The following is a 23,065-nucleotide window of genomic DNA, read 5'->3' as shown; positions in this document are numbered from 1 at the left end:
TCGCCTCTCCTCTCTCCTGCCTTTTTCCATCTTCTCAGGATCTCTGGATAATTTCCATTTCTCTTCTAGTTCCACTAAAATCCTGTGAGGTTAACAGGTAAAATAGAAAGGACAGAAACAGATGTACATGTATAAACTCACCCATACACACATATATAAATTTAATACATGACATAGAGAACTTTTCAAATCAGGGGCAAGGATTGACTATTCAGTAAAAAATCGCTGAGTCAGCTGGCCAAACATCTGGGAAAAAATTGTTCTTATTTTACAGCATAGAAATGTGAACAAATAAATATATTCCAGGTGAATTAAAGATGTAAACCCTAAAACCATAACATTAGTAGCACTAAATATAGTATAACTTTTACCATCACCCTGAGGTAAGCAAGAATATCAAAAGCAAGCCAAGAAACATAGAAAGAAAGACCACCAATACTACTTAAAAATTTAAAACTTTTATTCAAGAAAAGACTCTACAACAAAAGTTAAATGACAGAAAAGAAATTATATATATATATATATATATATATATGTATATATATATACATATATATATATATATTTGCAATGCATACAATAGGCAAAGTTTCAATCAAAATCTATAAGGAGTTCCTATTTCTATATTTATGTAAGAAAAAGAAAACAACACAATGGAAATATGACCACAGGTTATAAGCAAGCCATTCACAGAAAAAGAAATACAGTAAATATATTTAAAAAGATGTTCAGCCTTACTAAGTATCAAAAAATATACATTAAGCCAAAAAGACACAAATATTTTACCCTTCAGATTGGTAAAAAAAATTAATGAGATATATGGAGTGTCAGTAAGAACAAGGAAATTTTGAGTCTTATACCTTGGAGGTATAAATAAATAAATAAATAAATAATATATTTACATATTTGTTAAGATGGAGCAAATTTATGTACCAGAATTCCCAGGAGGTTAAGAAGGCAGGCCAAACTGGCAAGAACCACACACCCCACTCACAGCGCCCCCCCACCCCAAGAGTAGGAGTTGTCTAGAGCGATTGTATGACACTTTTACAGGGACTTCCAGACCAAGAGGAAGGTCAGGCAGAAGGCAGCTGGCCTTTGGCAAGCACTGAAGCAGAAGGAGAGCCAGCGAGAGGGCAGAAGACCAAGTAAGGAGTGGGGGGGAGATGATATCATTTATTATGACTTCTCTTTTCCTCAATGAGGTTTCAAAGCTCAGGAATTTGGAGTATGATTGGCTTTTTGGAGGAAAACACTGAAAGGGAATAAACTTTACATACAAATAAAGCATTGTAAAAGAAGTAAAGGGCTGATTCATGGGGCAGCTTTGAACTGCCACAAACTCTGGCATTGGAGTTTGGTCCAAGTTGAACTAGTCCCTTACAGGAAGGCAACTTCTAGTATTCAAATTAAAAAATAAGAATTAAGATAAAATAAGAAATATACTATGCATGTGTCTTGCATATGTGTGTGTATACATGCCTACTTAATTTAGCATGAATTATTAGTTTTTGTGTTTTGTGCATAAATATATTTGCACTACTGAAAAGAAATCATTATTTGTTTTTACTCATGACTGGCCATCTATTTTTACTGACTGAATACTCTCAAGGAGCAAAGGGGTTATATCGTGCTGTCCTCGGAAAAGTATTTGCTCACAATCTGTTTGTGCTACCAATGGCTTTCCTTATTATTTTTATTCTTATTTGTATCAAATAAAACATACATAGTTTAATAGGCTTATTTAAACTATAAGGCTAGCCACTTTCCCCATACTTCTCCCCAAGAAACAGAAAGCAGTATCTTCCCTAAGCCCACTCCTTTTCCAAATCTTTCCCGGGAGCAACAAATTTTAATTCCCTTAACTGTTTTCTCTTCAATTTACCTTCATATTCACACATTTGGCTTCTATTTCTATATATTTTTTCAACATTAAACATCATCTATTGATTTCTTTCATAGAAAAAGAGGATTTAATTCTCTTAGATAACTACCCCAACTCATGATTCCCCCATGTCCTTCTCAAAACAGATAACCACAATTTTTTATTAAATGAAAATACTGTGATTATATTTTCCAATTTAATTGAGATATAATTGACATATAACATTGTGTAAGTTTAAGGCATACTATGTGATGATTTATTAAATGTATGTATTATAAAATGATTACCACAATAATATTAGTGAACATATCCATCACCTCGCATAACTACCATCTTTTTTGTTGTGATGATTGCGAGAACATTGAAGATCTACTGTCTTAGCAACCGTCCAGTATATAATTCAGTATTGTTAACTACAGTCACCATGCTGTATGTTAGTTTCTCCAGAACCTATTCATCTTATAACTGAAAGTTTATATCCTTTGGCCAAGATCTACTCATTTTCCCCACCCCCAAACCCTTGGCAACCAGCAATCTGCTCTCTGTTTCTGAGTTGAGCTTTTTCAGATTCCACATATAAGTGAGGTCAAGCAGTATTTGTCTTTCTCTCTCTGACTTATTTCACTTTGCATAATGCCCTCAAGCTTCATCCACATCGTTGCAAATGTCAGGATTTCCTTCTTTTTTATGGCTAATATTCTATTGTTTATATATAGACACCAGATTTTCTTTTTGCATGTCTTGGCTATTTTGAGGGACCTCCATACTGTTTTCTATAGTGGCTCCACCAGCTTACATTCCACCAGTACTAATACAATCGTTCTCTTTCCTCTATTTCCTTGCCAACACTCGTTATTTCTTGTCTTTTTGAATAGTAACTCCGAAAGGTATGACGTGATATCTCATTGTCGTTATGATTTGCATTTCTCTGACAATTAGTGATGTTGAGCACCTTTTTGTGTGCCTACTAATGACTTGAATATCTTATTTGGAAAAATGTCTAATCAGGTCAATTGCCCATTTTTTAATAGTATTTTTTTTTTTTTTTTTTTTTTTGCTATTGGGTCATATGTATTCCTTTGGATGTTAACTTCTTATCAGATAGGTGATCTGAAAATATTTTCTCCCATTCCATAGGTTTCTTTTTTACTTTGTTATTTCTTTTGCTGTGCAGAAGCTTTATAGTTTGATATTGTCCCACTTGTGAATTTTTGCTTTTGTTACTTGTGCTTTTGGTAACATATCCAAAAAGTCATTGGCAAGACCAATGTTAGGGAGCTTTTTCCCTATCTTTTCTTCTAAGAGTTATATGGTTTCATGTCTTATGTTAAGTCTTTAATCCACTTCAAATTAATTTTTGATAGCTATCCAATCATTCTTTTGCATGTGGATATCCAGTTTTTCCAGCACCATTTATGAAGAAATTATCCTTTCTCCACCTTCAGACCAATATTCCTGGTGAATATAGATGTAAAACTCTTCAACTAAATACTAGCAAACTAAACATAACACTACATTAAAAGAATACATGTCATGATCAAGTGGGATACATTCTTGGGATGCAAGAATGGTTCAACATATGCAAACTGATAAACATAATAAACCACACAAATAGAATCAAAGATAAAAATCATATTATAACCTCAATAGATGCAGAAAAAGCATATGACAAAATTCAATATCTTATGATAAAAATTTTCAAAAAGCAGGTATAGAAAATAAAAAACATTTTAGTATTATCAAGTAAACTATATATAAACACAACAAAACAAGACTAAATTTTAGTTTATAAGATGCATAATTACTCAAGAAATTCAAACATGAAAGTAATATACAATAAAATTAATGTACACATTTCCTCAGAGGGAAGGAGGGAATGTAGAAGGAATTTACCTCAACATAGTAAAAGCCATATATACAAGCTCACAACTAACATCTTACTCAATGGTGAAAGGTTGAAAGCTTTTCCTCCAAGATCAGGAACGTGACAAGGATGTCCACTCTCACTATTTCCATTCATCATAGTAGTAGAAGTCTTAGCCAAAGCAATTAGGTCAAGAAAAAGGAATAAAAGGTATCCAAATTGAAAAGGAAGAAGTACAGTGGCCTCTATTTGCAAATGACATGATCTTATACATAAAAATTCCAAAAGATTCCACAAAAATCTTTTAGAACTAATAAACACATTCAGCAAAGTTTCAGAATGCAAACCAACATAAAAAAAATTCTGAGTTTCTATAAACTAATATTATAATACTAAGACAAAAAGTGTTTTGAGCTGAACCACATAGTATATTTTGATTACACATTCTTTCTTGCACAAACATTTGTTTTAACAGAGCCAATAACTGCCTCTGTTTCATATTGGCTACATTTATTTTATTTAAATTTTTACTGTAAAATATTCATATCCAGAGCGAATGACATGAGATATCAATATATAAAGCACATCTATATACACCACTACCCTGGCCAAGAAAAATATTACCTGTAGATCTCTTTTCCAAGCACATTTCTTCCCTCTCTCAGAGAAAACCTACACATTAATTTTATTGTATATTATTTTCATGTTTTACTTTCCCAAGTGATTATGCATCTTACAAACTAAAGTTTAGTATTGTTTGGTTGTTTATGTATAATTTACTTGATAATACTAAACAATTTTCCAAAATATTTGTAGCAACTTACTTTGCCATCAGCAATATATCTTTGTTCCTTCATATCCTTCCCAATATTTGAAATTGCCACATACATATGGTTTTTATATATTTATATTTAATATTATACATGTTTATATTAATCTCTAAATTTATATAGAGGCATATATTATATATAGTTATCACTGGAATAGCGAAAATTATATATATATTTATTATATAATTATGTATCATAAACACAATTTTTGGTGTTCCAATGATTATGTTGTGGTGTCTCACTGTCGTGTAATTTGCATTTTTTTGATCTGATAAGGTTAAGCACTTTGTATATGTTTACTGGCCTTTTGAACTTTCTCTTTATGGATTGACAGTTTAAATCTTTTGCCTTTTTGGGGGGGAGGGGGAGGTTCTATTTTATTCTTGTTACTTCTTTTGTAGAAGTCCTTTTTGTATTCTTAGTTGTATTTTTTACAGATTATCTCACTACATGGATTGAATTTCACTTTATTGTGGTGTCCTTTAGTAAACTAAATTATTTATTCAGTATCATTCCAATACTTTATGATTGGCTTCTCTCTTTCTTATGCCTTTTTTCCCCTTTTCTTTCTTTTGTGCCCTTAAGAAACTGTTTCCTACTTTGAAATTCTGAAGATATTCTCCTATTTTATTTTCCAGAATATTAACTGTTTTGCCTTTCACATATTAAAATAAAATTTTATAAATGATTTTTATGTATGGTGATTTGTAGGTGTCTAGTTTCATTTTCCAAAATGGATATCCAACTGCCCCAGCACCTTTTGTTGAAAAAGCTATCCCTTCTACTCAGCTTTTCAGTGCCACCCTTTCTTTTTTCTTTTTAAAGATAAAAGCTCATATATCCTTGGGCCTATTTTTAGGTCCAGTAATTTGTTTTACTATCCTATTTGGGATACTTCTACCAATACTATACTCACTTAATAGATTTGTAAGTTTTGATATTTAACAGAATGTTTCCTATTATTTGTATTCTTTAAGTTGTCTTAGTTATTCTTGACCCTTTGCATTTCTATTCTATCAAAAAAATAAAATAAGATAAAAATTCAGATTTTGATTGGGTTTGTCTGAGTCTGTATTTCTGTTTGAAGAAAAGGATATCTTTAAAGACTGAAATTCTAGATACGAAGATGATCGTAAGTACACAGCAATATAAACTCTCCAAAATGAAACACGAAGAATAAAACCACTAACATAGCTTAATATATATACTTTAATCTCTAAAGTATTGTGAAGGAAACAAATATTGAAGAAATATTTGCAGCAAAATTTGTAAATTTGATGAAAACTATAAATTCACAGATCCAAGAAGCTCAACAAACTCCATGCATCAGAAAGATGAAGAAAACTATTATAAGACTCATCATAATCAAATCCTTGAAAATCAAGGACAAAGAGGAAACTTTAAAAGCAGCCAAAGGAAAACAATGCATTACCTACAATAGAACAAAGATCAAGATGACAACAGATTTCCTTTTGGAAATGATGCAAGGTGGAAGACAGTGATGGACCACTAAAGAAATAATTGGCAATGTAGAATTCTTTATTCAGAAAAAAATAATTTTCAGCAAAGAAGACAAAATAAAGATTTTTCAGGCTTCCAAAAACTAAAAATATTCAGTAACATTGAACTTACATTATAGAATATATGAAAAGAAGACCTTTAAGCAGATGAAAAATAATACCAGGAAAACACATAGATCTACACAAAGAAATGAAGAGCACCACAAATGTAACTACACAGGTAAATATAAAGACTATTTTTATAAATATTTATTTTATTTAATTTATATAAATCTTTAAAATATAATCAACCGTTTAAAGCAAAAATAATAATCAAGAAGTATGAGATTTTTAACATATATAGAAATAAAAACATATGACAACAGTGCATAAAGGCCTGGAGGGAAGAAATAGAAGTACAACTTTGTTAGTTTATCATATTATTCATGAAGCAATACAATGTCACTTAAAAGTAGGCTGTCGTAAGTTAAAGAGGTATGCTACAAGGCTTAAAGTACTTCTAAAATAACACCAAAAAAGTATCTCTATTAAGCCAACAGAAGAGATAAAATTAAATCATTTCTTTAATTCCAAAAAAATGGCAGGAAAAGAGAAAAACAAACAAAAGAACAGATAGAATTTAAAAAAGCAAACAACAATATAGTTGAGTTAAATCCAACAAAAGAATCATCACATAAAATCTAATTACCTAAAATCTAAAACCTAAAGTACCCAAACACCCCCATTTAAAAGTAGAGTTTGTCATATTGGATAAGAATGTAAGACCTAACTGTAAGCTGCCTATAAGAAATTCACTTTAAATATTAAAAACAAGAATAGGTTAAATGTATAAAGATGAGAAAAGATACACCATGATAACACTAACCAATTCCCTGATTAATTTCTCTTACTCTTCACCCCAGGACCCTGAAATTACATTCCAAATAAACTTTCATCCAAGCCTTCATTCAAGCTCCGCTTTGAGAGAAATCCAGGCTAGCTAGCCACTATTACTTTTTTTATCTACTTTCTTAATTTCATCATTTTTAAAAGACCCATGTTCATAGAGTATGTACAAACCCTCTATTAGTTATCACACCAAAATAGAAATTAGAGTTTTCATTTTCTCTGAAATTTCTGAAAATTCTTTTTTTAAATCTCCAATTTTTTTTGTTAATAAGACTAGCCTAAGAGGCGGTGAGCAAATGACAAGCAGCACAGCACTGTTCTGGAAATGTTGTTTTTTGTCTATTCTTCAGGTACTTGACATCATGGGCTTATAATTCGGTAATTAATGCACTTTTTCAGCTATAACAATGACAATTCCTTAAGACATTTGTGCTATTACCGCATCTTGACTTTATTATTAAGATGACCAACTTAATTAATACCTGAATATCAAGGAATCATAATGCCTATTTTATTACCTATGAATAGAAGGGTCAGCTAAAGAAGATATATCAATAATTAATATCAGAAGGCATCACAGGGGCGCCTGGGTGGCTCAGTCAGTTAAGCGGCCGACTTTGGCTCAGGTCATGATTTCGCGGTCCGTGAGTTTGAGCCCGTGTTGGGCTCTGTGCTGACAGCTCGGAGCCTGGAGCCTGTTTCGGATTCTGTGTCTCCCTCTCTCTGACCCTCCCCCATTCATGCTCTGTCTCTCTCTGTCTCAAAAATAAATAAACGTTAAAAAAAATAAAAAAAAAAAAGAAGGCATCATAAGTCCTTCATTTACTATTTATTCAATCAAACTACATTGAACTTTTAAGGACCTGGTGTGGTTAGTTCTGTGAATTGTACATTGACACACTAGCTAGTAATGAAGGTCATGGTTGGAAGATTTTAATATTTTTCTATAAACCCTTAATCATGCTATTTTAAGGATATAATCCAGTGTTACACTCATTAAAATAGCCATATGTTTAAAGACCCTAAAATTAAGTAGAATTTTGTTTCCCAGTTACCCAAAATGAATAGTAGCAGACAAAACATACGTGCACACAGCCAAATTCAACCCAACTGCCTTTGATGTTTCAAGGCCAAGATAAATTCACTCAGTTACTTGAAGCTAAGCCAGAACCACTTCCTTACTAAAATGGAGCTTTCCTTAAGCTACCAAGACCAGTTGAGAATCACCACAAGTTTGCTGAGACCCAAACTATTGATAAATCTTGTGTTGTTTAGAGTTGACTGTAGAATATATCACTGTAGAATGATTCACCATTATAAATAGAAATAAAATAACTAGTTGGATCTTTTTAAATAGATGGGTTGTAATAAACATGACACAAAGAATTGTGGTCTGCTTTCCAAGTAATAGCTATAATAGTACAACTTTATAATCTTACAACTGGTATACAATAGGTATAATCTTACAACTGCCTAACTATAAAAACCTATCACTAGGCAATGTTCTTTCAAAGTAGGATCAAAAGCCTGATATTTTGAAATGGTATGAATTTATCACTGAAAATACATGGGGAGGGGGGGATTCTTCATGGTAAACTTATGTATTGAGATAGAATATATATATATTAAAGATCACTGTTTATATAATAAAGAGCACAGCTCAACAAATTTTTATGAATTCAACACACTCAGGTTACCATGTAAATTAAGACCAAAGCTATTATCAGCACCCCAGAAACCTCCCCCTGTCCTTTCTCAATCAGTCTCAATCATTATTCCTCGAAAGGTAACCAATTCTGACTTCATCACCATAGATTAGTGGTTTTTTTGTTGAACTTTATATAAATGGAATCACACATTATCTTATAGTATGTACTCTTTTGAGTCTGGCATTTTTGCTCAACATTTTATCTGTGAGATTGATCCAAATTTTTACTTGTAGCTGTAGTTGGATCTTTCTTCAGTGTCTATTGTAAAATATACCACAACTTACTGAAGAACATTTGGGTTATTTACATTCTGGAACTCTTGCAAATAATGGTAATATAAACATTTTGTATATGTTTTTGGTGAACATATGTATGCATTTCTGTTAGGTGTATACCTACGATTGGAATTTCTGTGACATGAGGTTTATGTGTATTTAATTTCAGTAGATACTGCAAGTTGTTTTCCACAGCAGGGGTACCAATTTACATTCCCCCAGCAGTGTGGAAGAATTCATTATTCTACATTCTTACTACCAATTGGCGTTATCTGTTCTTTTTTTTTTTTTTTCTCATTGTAGTCACTGTTGAATGGGTGGTGCTATGTCATTGTGGATATAGCGTGCATAACTCTATTAATGATGTTGAATGTCCTTTCATATGAACAATTTGTATATATTCCTAATTGCCAATTCAAGTCTTTTGCCTATTTTATTTGGATTGTCTTCCTATTTATTACTATTTCTTCATAGTAATCTTTGCTAGATATATGCAATTTAAACTGCTTTTCGCCCTCTATGGCTTAAGTTTCAACTCTCTTCATAGTATCTTTTGATTAACCGAATTTTGTAATTTTTAATCACATGCAATATGTCAAGTTTATCCTTTATATAGTGTTTCTGTGTCCTTTTTTGAAATCTTTCCTCAACCCATGGTCATGGAAATCTTGTTGTATGATCATCTTTAAAAAACTTACTGTCTTACTTTTCACATTTAAGCATAATTACATTTAAGCATTCTATATTTAACTAACTACATACATTAAATCAATCCAGAATTAATTTTTGTGTACGGTATAAGGTAGGAGTCAAGATATTTTTTCCATGTGCATAATCCAATTCAATTAATCTATTTCAATTTACTTTTTAAAATATTTTCCTCAAAATTAAATTACATTAAAATTACATCTTTGTAATTTAAAATTACACTGCATTAAAATTACATCTTTGTTGAAAGTCAAATGACTGTATATGTGTAGATCTATTTCTGGACCCACTATTCTGCTCAATGGTCTATTTATCTATCTTTGTGCCAATAAAATAATGCTTTCATTTTAGACTTTTATGAAAGTATTGACATTTGGTGGCTTACGTCTTCAAATTTTGATCTTCACATTGTCTTGACTATTCTAGATCTTTTGCTTTCCCATAATAATTGTAGAATTACCTTATCAATTTTCATTTATAGAAGTGCTAGTGGAATTTCTTTAAGCTTACTTATTTATTTTTAAGAGAGGGAGGGAAGAGAGAGAGAGAGAGAGGGAGAGAGAGAGAGAGAGAGAGAGAGAGAGAGAGAGAGAATCCCAAGAAGGCCCTGCACTGTCAGTGCAGAGCCCAATGCAGGGCTCAAATTCATAAACCATGAGATCATGAACTGGGCTGAAATCAAGAGTTGGACACTTAACCTAGACACCCAGAAGTGCTAGTGGAATGTTGATTGAGATTGCATTAAATCTATAAATCAGTTTAGGGAGAACAGATATCTTTGCACTGCATTTTCTAATCTTTAGAAATAGCATATCCCTTCTTTTACTTAGTTCTTCTTTCATTTACCTCAATAATATCTTGTAGTTTTCTGTTTGATTTATTTATTTCTAGGTGTTTAATGTTTTTATGTCATTGTAAAGAGTATCATTTTTTAAATGAATTATCTGTATATTTATTGCTGCTATATAAAAAAATAGTTTTTTTACAGTTACCTTGTATTTAGTTACCTCGCTAATTCATTTATCAAGCCTAATGTATTTTGTTTATAGATTTTGGATTTTCTATAAACATAATCACATCATCTCCAAATAATGAAATTTAAAATATTTCAAATTCTTAAGACTCATTTTTTTTTTGTCTGTTGCACTGGCTACACCTTCCTGTACAATATTGAATTAAAATGGTGATATTGAACATCCTGTGTTATTCCTAACTGAGAGAAAGAAGGCATTTACTATCTCCCTATTATGTATGTTTTTTAGAGATATCCATTAATAGTTAAGAACAGTTCTTTCTATTTCTAGATCCTAGGAGATTTTAGCATGAACGGTATTGAATTTTATCAAATGTTTTTTCTGAATCTACTGAGATGACCATGTGGTTTTCTCAAATTCTTCCTGTGGCATATTAATGATGATTGAATTTTTAATATTAAATCAACCATGTTATTTCTAGAATAAACTCATCTTGGTCATGAAGGGTTTGATTTGCTAATATTCTATTTAAGATTTTTAATCTATACTTATATAAGAAATTGGTTTTAAAATTTTCCTTTTTGTAATTTCTTTACTAGGTCTTAATTTCCAGGTTATGCTGACCTCATAAATTTGCTGACCTTTCATTCTTTGTCTTTTTTCCTAGGGGATGGCCCTTTAGGAAATCCAGATGTATTTTTGAAAGCCAGATGTATTTTTGAGGGACCCTTCTTGGCAAACTTGAATTCCAGTTTTTTCTCAGTACCATCAATTTGCCAAAATATTTACAGCTTAGTTTTGTCGCCTCTTTACAACTGTATTCTGCTGAGTTTCTATGTGTCTCATCCTGTCCACATACAGCTTAGAAGTAACCAAATGACTCAAAGGAAAACTGCACAAAGAGTGCTGCATGCGATTCTCTGCAGATTTCTCTTTTCAGTACAAAGATCTTTCAGGTCCTAGTTGTCTTAGTAGCTTTAAATTCCAAATTTTTATTGTACACCCAGTGAGGCTGCCAGAACTCAAAAGACGTTACTTTCTTTTCAGCCTGTGTGCCATGTCCTGAGGGGGTAAAAGCAGCAATGAATATAAAACTCACATCCACATATTTTTTTTTCTCTATGAGGTCTTAGCCCCTCAAATCCTGGATGTCTAGTTATTCTTCAATGAGTCCATGAAGATTTTGGTTTTTGTTTGTTTACCTAGAATTTTACCCATCTTTTATAGTTGATATCAGAAAGAGTAGGCTGGTAAGAGGTACTCCATCACAGCTAGAATCAGAAGCCCCTAAACAGAGTTCTAAAATAGGTGACCTTCAGCATCAACTCTCACTCCATCACTGCACATCTGGGAACAAACTGCTCCTTTACTGAGTCCAAGAATTTGGGCCCCAGTCAGGGGCAGGATGAAAGACTGTCTCATTCTCCTGAGCCCTGTCATTGTTCACTAACTGGGAGTCATCTTCATGGTCCATTGGTATTGCCTCCAGACAGCAGAATTTTATAGTAATATTTACAGAGTTATTCTGAGGCATAATTTTACCCAAATTATATTTCTAAATTGTGCCCAAATGATACTAAAACAGGAAATATCATATGACTATAAAGTTTGTTTTTGTTTTTCTGTTTAAACAGCTACTATTTCCTCCTATATAGAAGGGGGATAATATTAACCCATAAATCCAAAATATGAATCTACCACCTGAGTAACAGCTTATATGCCTATGATTGATTCATTACCTGTAACTTTAACAGTCACAGTATTTCAAGATATGTTGATAGCATAGATTTCTTCCACATGGGCCCCAACCCATGTCCTATTAATATTAACTATATATAGTCAGAAATTCATAATAGAGCCAAGAGGACTCCTCTGGACAATTTATTTTCTGATTTCTCTTGGAAGAATCTTATTAAGCCATAGCATATGTTAAGTTTTAATTTTTTTTAATGTTTATTTTTGAGAGAGAGAGCGTGAGTGGGGGAGGGGCAGAGAGAGAGAGGGAGACACAGAATCCGGAACAGGCTCTAGGCTCTGAGCTGTCAGCACAGAGCCCAACGTGGGACTTGAACTCATGAACTGCGAGATCATGACCCGAGCCAAAGTCGGACGCTCAACTGACTGAGCCACCCAGGCACCTTGCATATGTTAAATTTTAAAAGGAACAAATACCTATTGACTGAAATACTCTTCTGTCACTGTAACCAAGAGCTACACAAAGACAAGTTTGCCTAATCTATAATAAAAGTCTTTCTTAATTTCAAAAATTAATTCTGAGCCTCTGATTTCCTGAATTCCACAATAGAAAAACATTAACTTGGTGGTAATGGCACTGAAAAGCTTACTGGCATTCATTTCTGAAAAGCCATGAAAAGGATAAAAATGAGGGGTGGGTGGACTTCGGGGTAATGTAATCATTTTGCAAGTAAGACATTTGGCCCTGGTTCTAAGCCATTTCCATCTTATTTCAAAGCCTACTTATCTCTTCAGCACCTCACTCCAACTTGTTGTTAGGCTGCAAGGACTTACTGTTTGTTAACATCTGAAACACTGAAGCCTATGGACTTAACCTGCTTTGCCAGGGTGTTTCATTCATGACGATACAGTCTTAAATGGTTTGGTTATTTTTGGCATAGCTCTGACAAATAGAGTTCTTGTTTCAGTTCTACCAACAGTGAACAATACAGTCTGGGACCACCCTCATATGCAGCTCTTTATTGAAGACGTGACTAAAATATCACCAGCCTTTAGAGTAGGTGACAGGTGGGAACATGTCACACTTCTGCTTAGGGACAAGGGATGAATTAATAGCTATAAAATGCTAATTTCCTTCCTAAGAGTCTCTGATTAGAAAATGCCATATCATCCACTTACAGTAAAAAAAAAAAAAAAAAAAAAAGCTATCTCACCTATTGAAGGACAACATCACAGCATGGGAAAACCCAGATGTTTTCCTAGAAAATTTCTGAGACATTGGACAACAGGAGAAAACAATTCACAAAGACGAGAAAGTAATTTCTCCAAGATCTTAACAAATGTGTACTAAAAGCTGCAGAGGACACAAAGACTTACAGAACACTGTTCCTGTTCCTTAAGGAATTCATGGACTAATTAAGAAATAATTAAAATGGCATCTGTGGAACAACACTGATAACACGTTTACATGCATCCATAAGAGCTGGAGAATTCCTCCCAAGTCTGACTGCCCTGACTGGTGATACAACACTATTTTTAATTTGAATTTCTCTGCTCAAATACATTGTAAGTTTCTTGAGGACAGAAACTCTGCCTTCCTTATAAAGCCTAGAACAATAGTCCATCAATATTTGTTGACTGAAAAGGTTTTTGATGAAGCCAGGGAACTCTGTGCAAATTTCCTTTTGAAGCAAACTTACTATTTTTTTTTTACATTTATTCATTTATTTTTGAGAGACAGAGAGAGACAGAGTCACAAGCGGGGAATGGATAGAGAGAAAGGAGATGCAGAATCCGAAGCAGGCTCCAGGCTCCGAGCTGTCAGCACAGAGCCCAACGAGGGGCTCGAACTCATGAACCGAGAGATCATGACCTGAGCCAAAGATGGACACTCAACCAGTGTCACCCAGTGACACGCCACCCAGGCGCCCCACAAACTTACTATTTCTAAGTGCGTGCACAAATATGACAAAGGGGACGCTGTTCTGATCCCCAGGGTGCAGTGGGATGTAATATTATTTCTGTGGGAGTACTATTAACATCAGGAAGAATGAAACTGCTATTCATGCTATCTATATCTTCCAAAATGATTCAGAAATTAATTGTGAATGATTCACTAAATGTTCTTAAAGTTAACGTGGGTTTAGTTAATGCTGCCAAACATTCTGTTTGAACATTTGCATTTTTCCTTTGGGGTTGAAAATCAACCCCCCTCAATGTTCCCAGTCTGACTTGTCTAATGAGGACCAGTGTTCCTGCAACTGCAGCAAAGGCTAACTCCCCTAAGCAGAACCATACGTAGAAAGTAAATAAAGTTCAAATATGTAAAAGGAGGTAATAGTTGTTCATTAAACAAGTTTTTTTTTTTTTTTACTGTTTATTTATTTTTGACAGAGAGAGAGAGCATGAGTGGTGGAGGGACAGAAAGAGAAGTAGACACAGAATCCAAAGCAGACTCCAGGCTCTGAGCTGTCAGCAACAGAGCCTGATGTGGGGCTTGAACTCACAAACCAAGAGATCATGACCTGAGCAGCAGTCGACTCAGCCACCAGGCAACCAAACAGGAAGTTCTTAATAGTGCCTAAGGAAGAGTCCCTTTTACACTTTTTGATGCAATTCTCTCTTGGGAAAATTCTTTCTTCTGTTACCATGACTAATTTAGAACTGTTAGGGCCTAGGTAAACAGCTTCCTTCCTTATGGATTGTTTGAGGTTGTTGGCTTTCACAATCCTCTCTGCTACTGAAGAATATCTAGGTTTCTCCCAACTGTACATTACTGTGTCTAAGATAATATTTGGCATACAAGACCAGCTCAGGGGTGCCTGGGTGGCTGAGTCGTTTAAGCATCCAACTTTGGCTCAGGTCACTATCTCATGGTTCGTGAGTTTCAAGCCCCACATCAGGCTCTGTGCTGACAGCTCAGAGCCTGGAACCTGCTTCAGATTCTGTGTCTCCCTCTCTCTCTGCCCCAATCCCCGCTCACTTTCTGTGTCTCAAAAATAAATAAATGTTGAAAAAAATTTTTAACAGAAGTCAGGAAGACAGAGAAGAGTTATTAGAAAAAATAACCAGAAATCCCTCTACTACTAAAAAAATAATAACAAAAATAACAAATGCAGGAAAGGTCTATGATTCTCAGAACCTTGGTTTTCAAGAATATATATCAAATATACCTTAGTTGCTTTGTGGAACTGAAACTCTGATTAAAAGCCAAGGTTCTTTGTCAGTAGGGAAAACATTTTCATATAAAGAACTCATAGTGATTACTTGAAGTAACATCAAAGACTACTTCTCTATCTGTTGCAAGCATATTTAGATATGTACATGGATTTCATACATGCACATATTAATAAATCTATGTTAATAAACACATGTGAGGTTTCTTTTTTTGTTTTTTAACTTTATTCAATTTCAGAGGAGGTGAGATTTTGTGACTGGGAAAGACAATGACATTTCAGGCTCTACTTGTAAAATAAGAAAGGATGCTAGAGAAAAGAAACAATGCTAGAGAAAGCTTTGAAATAGCACATTCTAAAATACTAATATTTTTAATACTAATATTTTAAAATAGTACATTTTAAAATACTAATATTTCAAAATAAAACATACTACATTCTCTGTATTGTACTAGGAAAGTTCTTATTTGTTTTCTCTAGGGGAATTTCAATTACAGTAAGCAACCACTGGACTCCACAACTGAAGTAAAGTAGGGCATTCTAAGTGTAAAAGTCAGAGGACTTCACACCTGTTATCACCCTTAGTTCTTGCTTAAATGCTGCCGGTAAATATGCGTGGGCTTCACGTCACGGTCTTCTCAAGAGACCAGGAACTACTCAAAGGAAACACTTAACTCACAAAAGTGCACCACTTCCAGGTTGGAAGCTTCACAAGTATCAGTTCCAGTAGCTTTTCCAAGGAGAAATCTCTTGAATGACAGTCCTCTATTTGATTACCACTGGTGACAAGAAGTTCACTAATTTGCAGAGTGCATATTTGCAATGAAACTATTTTAACCCAGCTGAAGACAGCATTTTATATCTCTAACCATTTTTTTTCCAAAGTTCAGTGGGCATTTTGTTTATTAAGGATCAGTCAATACGAACTTGCTTAGGTTTAGATAAAGACCTATACAATTCACAATTTAAAATGCAGAATGTTAAAAAATAGGCATGCCAAGAAGATAAGTATCACTTATCTTCTTAGTGGCCCTCTCTTAGCATATCTAGTATCTATATAACTTCCATTTTATATGGGCATTTGGAGACCATTGAGCCATTATCACAGTGGTTTTCAATATGCTGCTGGATATAAGTAATTTTGATTTTTACATTTATCTTTGATCTGTAGTTGGTTTTACAGGGCTTTCTTTCTTTTTCAGATTTTAATATCAAGATTATGATTATAAGTAAATGTAGACATTTTCCGTATTTGTTTCTTTGCTTTGTAACAGTTGGATTAGGATGAGATATATCTGACTTGTAATGTTTGTTTGAACTCACTTACAAAACTATCTGAGCCCCGTGCCTTCAAAGATACGTCTTTAATAACTCTTGCTGTTGTTCAATATACACATTTGTAAGACTTTATTTCACATATATGTATAGCCTAAAGAATAATAATGAAAGGCTTACACATGTTCTCACCACTCAGTTTCAGAGAAAGAACACTATCAGTGCCTTAGAAACCCACATGTATGCCTCTCTCTGATAATCTCCTCCTCTCTGCCCCAACCCCCACCTATCCTGATTTTGGTTTACCATTACTTTGCTTTTCCTCACAATTTTACTATCTTTGTATGCATTACTAAAGATTATATTCTTTAGTTCAACCAGATTTTGAAATTAAATAATGGAATCATACTCTTCTATTTCTTTTGTGACTTCATTTTTTGTTCTTGCTTTGCTCCTATATTTTTGTTTTGAGATTCATTTATGTTAATAGATGTAGCTGTAGGTCATTTTCACTATTTTATAATATTCCACTGTATGACTATGTCAAAATTTATTTACCCATTCTGTTGAGGGACATTTTGGTTGGTTTTAGTCTCAGGCTTTATTATTGCTGCTATATGACCATTTTGGTACACGTGTCCCAGAACTCAAGTGCCAGAATTCCTCATATATATGCACCTAAAGTGCATTTGTTGGGTTGTGAGATGCACATATGCTCAACTTAATAGAATGTGCCTAATAATTTTCCTAAATAGCTTTAATAATTTTTTTCTCATTAATTTTTTTTAATTTTATTTTTTAAAATGTACATCCAAATTAGTTAGCATATAGTGCAACAATGATTTCAGGAATAGATTCCTTAGTGCCCCTTACACATTTAGCCAATCCCCCATCCCACAATCCCTCAGTTTGTTCTCCATATTTATGAGTCTCTTTTTTTTTTTTTTTTTTTTAATTTTTTTTTTTTTTCAACATTTTTTATTTATTTTTGGGACAGAGAGAGACAGAGCATGAACGGGGGAGGGGCAGAGAGAGAGGGAGACACAGAATCGGAAACAGGCTCCAGGCTCCGAGCCATCAGCCCAGAGCCTGACGCGGGGCTCGAACTCACGGACCGCGAGATCGTGACCTGGCTGAAGTCGGACGCTTAACCGACTGCGCCACCCAGGCGCCCCTTTATGAGTCTCTTATGTTTCGTCCCCCTCCCTGTTTTTATATTAATTTTCCTTCCCTTCACTTATATTCATCTGTTTTGTCTCTTAGAGTCCTCATATGAGGGAAGTCATATGATTTTTGCCTTTCTCTGACTGACTACTTTCGCTTAGCATAATACCCTCCAGTTCTATCCACATAGTTGCAAATGGAAAGATTCCATTCTTTTCTATTGCCAACTATCACTCCATTGTATATATATACCACATCTTCTTTATCCATTCATCCATCGATGGACATTTAGGCTCTTTCCATACTTTCGCTACTGTTGATAGTGCTGCTATAAACATTGGGGTGCATGTGTCCCTTAGAAACAGCACACCTGTATCCCTTGGATAAATGCCTAGTAGTGCAATTCTTGCATCATAGGGTAGTTCTATTTTTAATTTTTCGAGAAACCTCCATACTGTTTTCCAGAGTGGCTGCACCAGCTTACATTCCCACCAACAATACAAAAGAGATCCTCATTCTCTGCTTCCTCGCCAACATCTGTTGTTGCCTGAGTTGTTAACATTAGCCATTCTGACAGGTGTGAGGTGGTATCTCATTGTGGTTTTGATTTGTATTTCCCTGATGATGAGTGATGTTGAGCATTTTTTCATGTGTCGGTTGGCTATCTGCATGTCTTCTTTGGAGAAGTGTTTCTTCATGTTTTTTGCCCATTTCTTCACTGGATTATTTGTTTTTTGGGTGTTGACTTTGATCAGTTCTTTATAGATTTTGGATACTAACCCTTTATCTGATATGTCGTTTGAAAATATCTTCTCCCATTCTGTCAGTTGTCTTTTAGTTTTGCTGATTGTTTCCTTCGCTGTGCAGAAGCTTTTTATTTTTTTTTATTTATTTTTTTTTTTAACGTTTATCCATTTTTGAGACAGAGACAGACAAAGCATGAACGGGGGAGGGTCAGAGAGAGGGAGACACAGAATCCGAAACAGGCTCCAGGCTCCGAGCCGTCAGCACAGAGCCTGACGCGGGGCTCGAACCCACGGACTGCAAGATCATGACCCAAGCCGAAGTCGGCCGCCCAACCGACTGAGCCACCCAGGCGCCCCAGAAGCTTTTTATTTTGATGAGGTCCCAGTAGTTCATTTTTGTTTTTGTTTCCCTTGCCTCCGGAGACGCGTTGAGTAAGAAGTTGCTGCGACCAAGATCAAAAAGGTTTTTCCTTCTTTCTCCTCGAGGATTTTGATGGCTTCCTGTCTTACATCTAGGTCTTTCATCCATTTTGAGCTTATTTTCGTGTATGGTGTAAGTGATCCAGGTACATTCTCCTGAATGTCGTTGTCTGGTTTTCCCAGCACCATTTGCTGAAGAGACTGTCTTTATTCCATTGGATATTCTTTGCTGCTTTGTCAAAGATTAGTTGGCCAAATGTTTGTGGGTCCATTTCTGGGCTTTCTATTCTGTTCCATTGATCTGAGTGTCGGTTTTTGTGCCAGTACTCTACTGTCTTGATGATTGCGGCTTTGTAATACATCTTAAAGTCCAGAATTGTGATGCCTCCGGCTTTGGTTTTCTTTTTCAAGATTGTTTTGGCTATTCGGGGTCTTTTCTGGTTCTATACAAATTTTGGGACTGTTTGTTTTAGCTCTGTGAAGAATGCTGGTGTTATTTTGATAGGGATTGCATTGAATATGTAGATTGCTTTGGGTAGTATTGACATTTTAACCATATTTGTTCTTCCTATCCAAGAGCATGGAATCTTTTTCCATTTTTTGTGTGTCTTCTTCAGTTTATTTCATAAGCTTTCTATAGTTTTGAGTGTATAGATTTTTCACCTCTTTGGTTAGATTTATTCCTAGGTATTTTATGGTTTTGGGTGCAATGTAAATGGGATCGATTTCTTGATTTCTCTGTTGCTTCATTGTTGGTGAATAGGAATACAACCAATTTCTGTGCGTTGATTTTATATCCTGCAACTTTGCTGAATTCATGGATCAGTTCTAGCAGTTTTTTGGTGGAATCCTTTGGGTTTTCCATACAGAGTAGCATGTCATGTGCGAAGAGTGAAAGTTTGACCTCCTCCTGGCCGATTTAGATGCCTTTTATTTCTTTGTGTTGTCTGACTGCAGAGACTAAGACTTCCAATACTATGTTGAATAACAGTGGCAAGAGTGGACATCCCTGTCTCGTTCCTGATCTTAGGGGGAAAGCTCTCAGTTTTTCCCCATTGAGGATGATATTAGCGTTGGGTCGTTCATATATGGCTTTTATGATCTCGAGGTATGCTCCTTCTATCCCTACTTTCTTGAGGGTTTTTATCAAGAAAGGATGCTGTATTTTGTCAAATGTTTTCTGCGCATTTATTGAGAGGATCATATGGTTCTTGTCCTTTCTTTTATTGATTTGATGAATCACGTTAATTGTTTTGCAGATATTGAACCAGCCCTGCATCCCAGGTATAAATCCCGCTTGGTCGTGGTGAATAATTTTTTAATGTATTGTTGGATCCAGTTGGCTAATATCTTATTGAGGATTTTTGCATCCATGTTCATCAGGGAAATTGGTCTACAGTTCTCCTCTTTAGTGGGGTCTCTGTTTGGTTTTGGAATCAAGGTAATGCTGGCCTCATAGAAACAGTTTGGAAGTTTTCCTTCTATTTCTATTTTTTGGAACACCTTCAAGAGAGTAGGTGTTAACTCTTCCTTAAATGTTTGGTAGAATTCCCCTGGAAAGCCATCTGGCCCTGGACTCTTGTTTTTTGGCAGATTTTTTATTACCAATTCAATTTCGTTACTGGTTATGGGTCTGTTCAAATTTTCTATTTCTTCCTATTTCAGTTTTGGTAGTGTATATGTTTCTAGGAATTGGTCCATTTCTTCCAGATTGCCCATTATATTGGCATATAATTGCTCATCATATTCTCTTATTATTGTTTTGTATTTCTGCTGTGTTGGTTGTGATCTCTCCTCTTTCATTCTTGATTTTATTTGGGTCCTTTCCTTTTTTGTTTTGATTAGATTGGCTAGTGGTTTATCAATTTTGTTAATTCTTTCAAAGAACCAGTTTCTGGTTTCATTGATCTGTTTTACTGGTTTTTTTTTTGTTTGTTTGTTTCAATAGCATTAATTTCTGCTCTAATCTTTATTATTTCCTGTCTTATAGTGGCTTTGGGTTTTATTTGCTGTTCTTTTTCCAATTCTTTTAGGTGTAAGGTTAGGTTGTGTATCTGAGATCTTTCTTCCTTCTTTAGGAAGGCCTGGATTGCTATATACTTTCCTCTGATGACCGCCTTTGCTGCGTCCCATAGATCTGGTTTGGCTACCCAAGGCTTGGCACAGGCTCTGTCATGGGAAGCCCCCAGCCCTCCTTTGTACCCCAGGAGGCAAGGCCCAACATATGCCGGCTCCTGTCAAGGCAGGGCCCTGGAGACACAGGCAGGCAGAGCTGGCCCCAGGGCCCTGGGCTTCAAACTAGGCTGTTGATCACCACCTTGTTTGGGGCTGGGCTGGGTGGGGTCTGACTGGCCACCAGGGCTGAGAAGGAGCAGCGGCAGCAGCAAAAGTGAACGGAGGCCCTGAGCCAGGCGGCCGTGGGCCAGGGTGACTTCAGCCTGCTGAAGGCGGGGGGGTGGGGGGGGAAAGGCTCGCTGCAAAGCCGACTTCTGGGTCAGTGGGTGTTGATGTACTTTGGGTTCACTCACTGCCCCAACATCTGCCCAGATGAGCTGGAGAAGTTGGTGCAGGTGGTACGGCAGCTGGAGGCTGAGCCCACCTGCCCCTGGTGCAGCCTATCTTCGTTACTGTGGACCCTGAGTGGGACACTGTCTCAGCCATGGCCCACTACCTACAGGACTTCCACCCACGGTTGCTGGGGCTGACTGGTTCTGCTGAGCAGGTAGCCCAAGTGAGGCACAGCTACTGCGTGTACTACAGTGCAGGCCCCAAGGACAAGGACCAGGATTACATCGTGGACCACTCCATTGCTATCTACCTGCTCAGCCCTGAGCTGAGCAGATCTGAATTTTCTGTCCAAATCACAAACGCTTCCTCCTCTTTACTCAATTGATTTACTGTATTTGCTAATTAAATTAGAGCACCATCCCAAGCACGCAACATTAGCTAGGATGGAGAGGGGATGGGCATTCTCTGTATTTCTTCCGGGGAAGGAACACACTGCTCTTTTAGCATCATTGATCACAATTGATTACGTTGCTGACGTTTTACATCTCATATGTTGCTGATACTTCAAGTCACCGGATCAGTAATAGAAAATGAAGCTGAATGTAGATTTGTCAGTGTGTGTGAGACAGAACTTAAACTTCAGAGGTTTACAGCCTTGGTTCCTATCTTCATTTCCCTGCTAGGTGACTTAGGAGAAATTACTTCACTAAACTATATCTTGGTTTCCCCTTCTGTAAAATAGGGAAATAACAGCACCTGAATCAAAATATTTGGGTTGGAATTTCAAAGAGTTGATGTGTGTGAAGTTCTTAGTAAGTATGCCAAAATATTATTATTTCTATAACAATAATGTTTTTATTGTATAAATAGTTATTTTATTTCATACAATTATCACTTATAATACTACTTATATGTATAAATATATCAATATTAAATATTTCATATTTATAAATATAATAACTAATCTAATTTTTATTACTATCATCATTACTACACCAAGTATTATCGACTCTAAAACACCCAGATATTTTCTGTCTTTTACTCTGGCCTCAGAGCAGCATCTGGGAATGAAGCCAGATGCCTAGGGCTGAGGAAGGCAAGTCTTTTGTTACTAATAGAGAGACAGCCTGACTGGAGCACAGAAGCCTCCAGAAAGCAAGTCCCTCAGGGGCAATCATCTCCCCTCTCTCACACCCCTGGCCACATGCACAACATTCTTCTAACCTCCAAAGGCCAGTGTAGGGCCCAGCTCCTGGGGTTTATTTTGATAAATGTTTCAGGCCACAGAGTGCTAAGAAACTTGATTCTCTCGCTTTTCAAATACCAAACCTCTACCTGAAGAAGGAATGCTTAGATTAGAGCACAGAGATGAAAAGTTTTAAGTTAAACATGGAGTTCTCCCCTTAACCTATTGTCTGCTCTGTTCCT

General features: G+C 35.4%; 1 long non-coding RNA gene and 1 pseudogene across 1 annotated transcript in view; one reads left to right on the top strand and one right to left on the bottom strand.

Moving 5' to 3' along the window:
- LOC144617019 (uncharacterized) overlaps positions 1-23,065 on the bottom strand; it is a 344,254-nt gene that overhangs the window by 90,231 nt on the left and 230,958 nt on the right. The window lies entirely within an intron of this gene.
- Positions 1,039-22,022, top strand: LOC132670975 (cytochrome c oxidase assembly factor SCO2-like; annotated as a pseudogene).

This window comes from Panthera onca, chromosome C1 (assembly GCF_046562875.1).
Source record: "Panthera onca isolate mPanOnc1 chromosome C1, mPanOnc1 haplotype 2, whole genome shotgun sequence".
Taxonomy (NCBI): domain Eukaryota; kingdom Metazoa; phylum Chordata; class Mammalia; order Carnivora; family Felidae; genus Panthera; species Panthera onca.
Note: the sequence above shows the minus strand (reverse complement) of the source record. Positions and strands in the feature narration are given on the sequence as shown.